General features: G+C 43.6%; 1 protein-coding gene across 1 annotated transcript in view; it reads right to left on the reverse strand.

Moving 5' to 3' along the window:
• MED6 (mediator complex subunit 6) overlaps positions 1-5,977 on the reverse strand; it is a gene marked incomplete at its 3' end in the record, with an annotated part of 30,892 nt that overhangs the window by 22,144 nt on the left and 2,771 nt on the right. The window lies entirely within an intron of this gene.

Here is a 5,977-nt window from a genome sequence, read left to right on the forward strand (position 1 = left end):
TGCTTGCTATTCTATTTGGATGAGGCAAATCATGGATGAGGCAGAGCACATGTTCAGCATAAAAAACAGGATGGCATAAAAAAAAGTTATATTTGCCTGCTGTAATGCAATTAGTAATTGCATTACAGCAGGCAAATATAACTTTTTTTTTATGCCATCCTGTGCCCAGCACACACCTGTAGTGTGGCACAGTTATATCTAATTCTGCATACCTGGCTGTATATTATACATTAAAAAATGTAATATACAGCCAGGTATGCAGAAATAAACATAACTGTTCCACACTATATGCAATGCATTATGCACTACAGTGTTCTGGTCTGAACATGTGCTCTGCCTCATCCATGATTTGCCTCATCTAAATAGAATATCAAGCAGTAGTGATTTTTCCATCGGACCATCTCCAAGGCACCCCAGGACACCTAAAAGTGAGTCACTTTGTATTCTGGTCATCCTAAGTGTGAAACAGTATTGTTAAATTTTATGATTGTTTAATTGTGCCCAAACAGTAGTAGCGCTCTTAACACACACACTGTTCGTTTTTTGCTAAAACAGGGTTCCTCTCCCTGTTTTCAAGAGCTCGCACAGTTTTCACAGCCCTGTTGGAAGCCTAATTTGTAGTACCTTTGGTAGTGCGCTTGTTCCTTTTTGTCCGTACTGAATGCAGGAAGTGATGTAATATACATCACTTCCTGCATTCGGGGACTGAGAGGAGATCAAAGGGAGTTCGTATACTGAACTCCCTTTGATCTCCTGTCACAGAGCCGTGCCGGTCCTGGCCGCATCGGGCACAGCGGATCTCGGGACCGGCAACGGCAGCTGGTGATACAAGCGATCGAGCATCTATAGAGACACTCGATCGCTTGACTGTGTTAAGCTCCGGCCGGCCGTGTAATTACAACAGCCGGCCAGGAAGCTGCTCGTCGGGCTCCACCGTCCACTCGTCGTGGATTTTTCGAGCCCTGTATGTGTGTGTGTGTGTGTGTGAGATATATATATACACACACACACTATATTGCCAAAAGTATTGGGACACCCCTCCAAATCATTGGATTCAGGTGTTCCATGAAATGTTCTTGCTACTAAATGTTCCACGGTCAACTGTGCTATTATAACAAAGTGGAAGCAACTGGGAACAGCAGCAACTCAGCCAAGAAGTGGTAGGCCACGTAAAATGACAGAGCGGGGTCAGCGCATGCTGAAGCCCACAGTGCACAGAAGTCACCCACTGTCTGCAGAGTCAATAGCTACAGACCTCCAAACTTCGTGTGGCCTTCAGATTGGCATAACAACAGTGCGTAGAGAGCTTTATGGAATGGGTTTCCTTGGCCGAGCAGCTGCATCCAAGCCTTACATCACCAAAGTGTGGGATGCAGTGGTGTAAAGCAAGCCGCCACTGGACTCTAGAGAAGTGGAGACATGTTCTCTGGAGTGACGAATCACACTTCTCTGTCTGGCAATCCGATGAACATGTCTGGGTTTGGCGGTTGCCAGGAGAACGGTACTTGCCTGACTGCATTGTGCCAAGGGTAAAGTTTGGTGGAGGGGGGATTATGGTGTGGGGTTGTTTTTCAGGGGTTGGGCTTGGCCCCTTAGTTCCAGTGAAGGGAACTCTTAAGGCATCAGCATACCAAGACATTTTGGACAATTTCATGCTCCCAACTTTCTGGGAACAGTTTGGGGATGGCCCTTCCTGTTCCAACATGACTGTGCACCAAAGGTATATTGTTATTTATGTAATCAGCAAAAGAATGTGAGTTAACCACTGCCTTAGTACAAATTATTTCATTCTCAATGTATGTAGAATAGAGTTGTTTTTCTTGCTCAGACTTTCTCAAGCAATACATCTCTTTAAGAGACAGCAAGTCTGACAAGTTCTGTCAAGGTATCGGATTTTTTCTTAATTTTATGGACCTAGGTCAGAGATCATCTCATGGAATAATATTGGAATTTTAAGGAAAAATCCAAAATTATTCCTAGTCCAACATTGTCCTCTTCAGGTAATTTGGAGTAAAGTGATCTGAGTGAGTAACGTCATAATTAGGTTAAGATAAGCTTTATTCTCCCACATTTCCAGGTGATAAAAGTTAGTAGAAAGTTTAGGACGGAAGACTGGGAAAAAAAAACAAAGAACTGATACAGGAGGACGGACACAGACACAAGGAGAACTCTGAAGCAGATTGACGGGCTGCAGGGGGAACTAAACCAAAGAGAACCTGAGCATCTCTTGCCCCTACACTGACACAAAGTTGAAATCTCTAAGACAAAAGAATTTTCAATTTTGGTAAAGTATAGATTTCCATTTACTAGCCAGATATACCGTGTTTCCCCGAAAATAAGACGCTGTCTTATATTTTTTTTGGCTCAAAACACACTAGGTCTTATTTTCGGGGTAGGTCTTATTTTTTATTTTAATGTACAACAATCCAAAATTAATGCAAATCCAAATTAACTACCTCCCGGCCAGCCGCTGTGTATACACGGCCGGCCGGGAGCTTCTTGGATGTAACTGTTACATCCGCCCGCTCAGGCGCGGCGCGCGCGAGTGGGAACCCCCCGCTATTTGAAAAGAGGCAGCGATGCCCGTTAATATACAAGCGATCCGCCGGCTAATATACAAGCCATCCGCCGGCTAAGGCCCAGAGACGTGCGCCCCCTCCGCGGCTCTCCCCCTCCCAAGCTGGTCCCGGGCTCCGGTGTGAGCCCGGGATCCAGCATAGTGCCTCTGTCACAGGGGATCAGAGGGAGCTCGGTACACGATCTCCCTCCGGTCCCCTCTCCGCTGTCAGAATGCGGAAGTGGTGTATATTACATCACTTCCGCATTCTCGTGTCACTCTCCAGCTTCAGATGCTGGAGAGAAGCTGATGAAGCAGATCTCTGCTTCATCAGCTTGTTCAGGGGGGGTCCTAGGTGACATTAGGGGTCTTGGAGACCCTGATGTCTCCATAAAGAGGACCTGTCACCTCTTTTGCTATCACATAAGGGGGTTTCTCAGCCCCCTCTGTGATAGCAATAAAGTTAAGCGTAAAAAAAAAATTGTAAAAAAATTGAAAGTTTCCCCCCAAATTTTTTTAAAGTTACACAAAAAAAAAGAGTTAAAAAAAAAACAAAAAAAATGTTTTAAGTCCCCACCCCTACATACACGCATGTAAACATGCGTCAGCTGCGCATACCTGCGAAAATGACGATTGCGCCCATTACGCCGCACATGTTACATATCGTTGCGAACGTCGGAATGAGAGCAATAAGTCTAGGGCCATCAATCACTGATAACACTAAACTGATGAGCGGTAAAAGCTTTTAAAGCGTTGCCTATGGCCAATTTTGAATATGCTAGTTTTTTGCGATTTTGCGAGTGCGCGCAATTTTTAAGCTTGACATGTTTGGTGTCTATTTACCCGACGTGACCCCGTCTTTTATATTTTACCAAAAAAGTGGGTATTATTAGTTGTTTTATAACATAATGTTAAAAAAAACTTATTTTTTTTCAAAATTTTCAGTAATTTCTCCTGAATACAGTAAAAAATAAAATCTGCAGTGGTGATTAAATACCACTAAAAGAAAGCTCTATCTCTCCCCAAAAAAATTGTATAAAATTAATTTCAGTACAGCGTTGCATGACGGAATAAATGTCAGTCAAAGTACTGCAGCGCTGAACACTGAAAAATGGCCTGGCCAGGAAGGGGGTCTAAACACCTGGTCTTCAAGCGGTTAAATAATCCAAAATGGCAAAGTCAAGAATAGGGTGATCAGGGCAATCAGGGGTGCCGTACCTTTCCAAGAGCAATTAGGTAACCAATTGCTGGCCAGAATGGGCGAAGCGCGCTTTCACTATCGATTCCTCACAGGCAGAGTGCATTTGGTATGACTCCGCCTGTGACAGGAGTCGGCGCTATAAAGGAAGCATTGGCTTATGCGGCTCTGCTCCCTCCGCTGCCGCCTCACTTCCTCTAGTGCTGGCTTCGTTGGCACCGCCAATTCTCTCCCGCGGCTCTTCAAGTTCCCCCTTATGCCACCACCAGCCCTGGGAAAGGTCACAACTAGGTCTTATTTTCGGGGTAGGTCTTATATTTTAGCAATTCCCAAAGATAGTACTAGGTCTTATTATCGGGGTAGGTCTCATTTTCGGGGAAACAGGGTAGCTAACTAAACTATTTAGTCATTGTTAGCATCAGGTTTGAATTGGAGTAAAATTGTATCTGCAGTAAAAATTGTCTACCTTTCAATCTTGGCAGAAATATTTTTCTTGAAGCCGATTTCAGTTTCTAGTCAATGGCCTAGCTGTGATATATACATAAAATAACTTAGTGGAAGTTTGTGTTAACCTTAAAGGGTTATTAAACCCTTGCATGTTTTTGCATATATCTACTACTAGCAAGCAGTAAATATATGCAAAAAAAAAACCTTTTAAAAAGGGTTTAAAACTTACCTTGTGTCTCCGCCGCATGCTCCCGTCCGAACATCTGAAGAGTCTCAGGCGCCGCAAAGGATCTTGGGGTGGGCGCATGCGCACTTCAGATGTTCGACCGAGAGATGAGGAGAGACACAAGCCAAGTATATGGAGCAGCATGCACCAGCACAGACAACGTGGGACAGCAGAGAAGAGGAGGACAGAGGAGTCAGCGCTGGATTGGAGACCCTTACCTGCGCTGGAGGGACAGCTGAAAAAGGACAGTAAAGAAGAAGATCGGATTAAGAGACATCATTTAAGGGGGGGGGGGGGAACTTTGACTTTAATGTCACTTTAAATAGATTCTTGGCTGATTTTCGCCAGTCCTGTGCATAGTAAAGTTAGTTAATGCGAAGTAAGGACTTTGAGCTTTGAACATGTTTGGCTGGGAGAGGTCATGTGTTGAATCTGCACATTATTTTGTCACATTTTGCTTAGTTACTGTTGTGAAAATGTTATAATATGGACATTTTTATTCTAGGATGTGTGTGTTTTATAGATTGTCACCTGTCTCCCTGTGTCGTATTCAACCGAGGGACGCTTTAGCAGAGCGTGCTTGGGTTGAATCGGGACCTGTGGTAAAACTGTCAGTATGAAAACCTTCTTATGGGCTTGGAGACGTGTCTGCAGTGTATGTACGCATTTGCCGGTTTTGTAAGTATCCAGCGCAATGCGCTTGGCTTATTGCCAGCGGACGTCTATGCATTTTAGCGAAGACTGCATAACGAAAGATATGCATTATATTTCTGTTGCGGCTGCGCTATCCTTTTTGGATACATATCTCCTTTGATGAGAAGACATTGATTTATGCCTTGCTGGTGTACTCGTACCGTACATTGGCAATACCATTAGCAATGTGTCCACAGATGGTCTCAAATCTGTAACAACAAATAGGATGATCTTAATAGATACTGGTCATTATGAACAGTATTAAATGGGGTCTATGCTGGCTAAGATGGCGGATGTGCATACACGTGGCTGATCGGGGCAATGTACATGACTCAGCAGATCATAGTCCTTTGTTTAACACTAGTGAGACATGAACACTTCTCTGCTCATTCACATTGGTGTACTCCCCCTTTTCTTTTATGTAACTGTACATTTTGAGGCTGATTGGCTGATGTTGTAAAGCCATCTCCCTCTGGGCGTTAACCCTTTTGCTGTATAATAAACGGAGGGACTCGTGGTCAGACACACTTGGATACTGAACCTCCAGCTTGAATCAGCGTCTTGCCTGAATCTGTCTGGCACTACAGAAGTACCTAATTACATTATACCAAAGAGCTTAATACAACGTGCTTTTAAGCGCGGTGGAGTTGGTTGCGCATTGATTTGAAAGTGTACCTTTGAGTGTGGTGGAGATTTGTGCGCACAGCCCAAGCAAGTTTTCCATAACATTACTAATTACATTCCAGGAGATACTTAGTTTTGTTTCATTAATATTTGAAATTATATCCTGTGGTTTTGTTTTTATTACTATCATCTTTGCTAGTCAATATTATTGCAATTTTGATCCATATAAATT

Source organism: Nanorana parkeri, unplaced genomic scaffold, assembly GCF_000935625.1.
Source record: "Nanorana parkeri isolate BGI_ZX_2015 unplaced genomic scaffold, ASM93562v1 scaffold2812, whole genome shotgun sequence".
In the NCBI taxonomy this organism is placed as follows: domain Eukaryota; kingdom Metazoa; phylum Chordata; class Amphibia; order Anura; family Dicroglossidae; genus Nanorana; species Nanorana parkeri.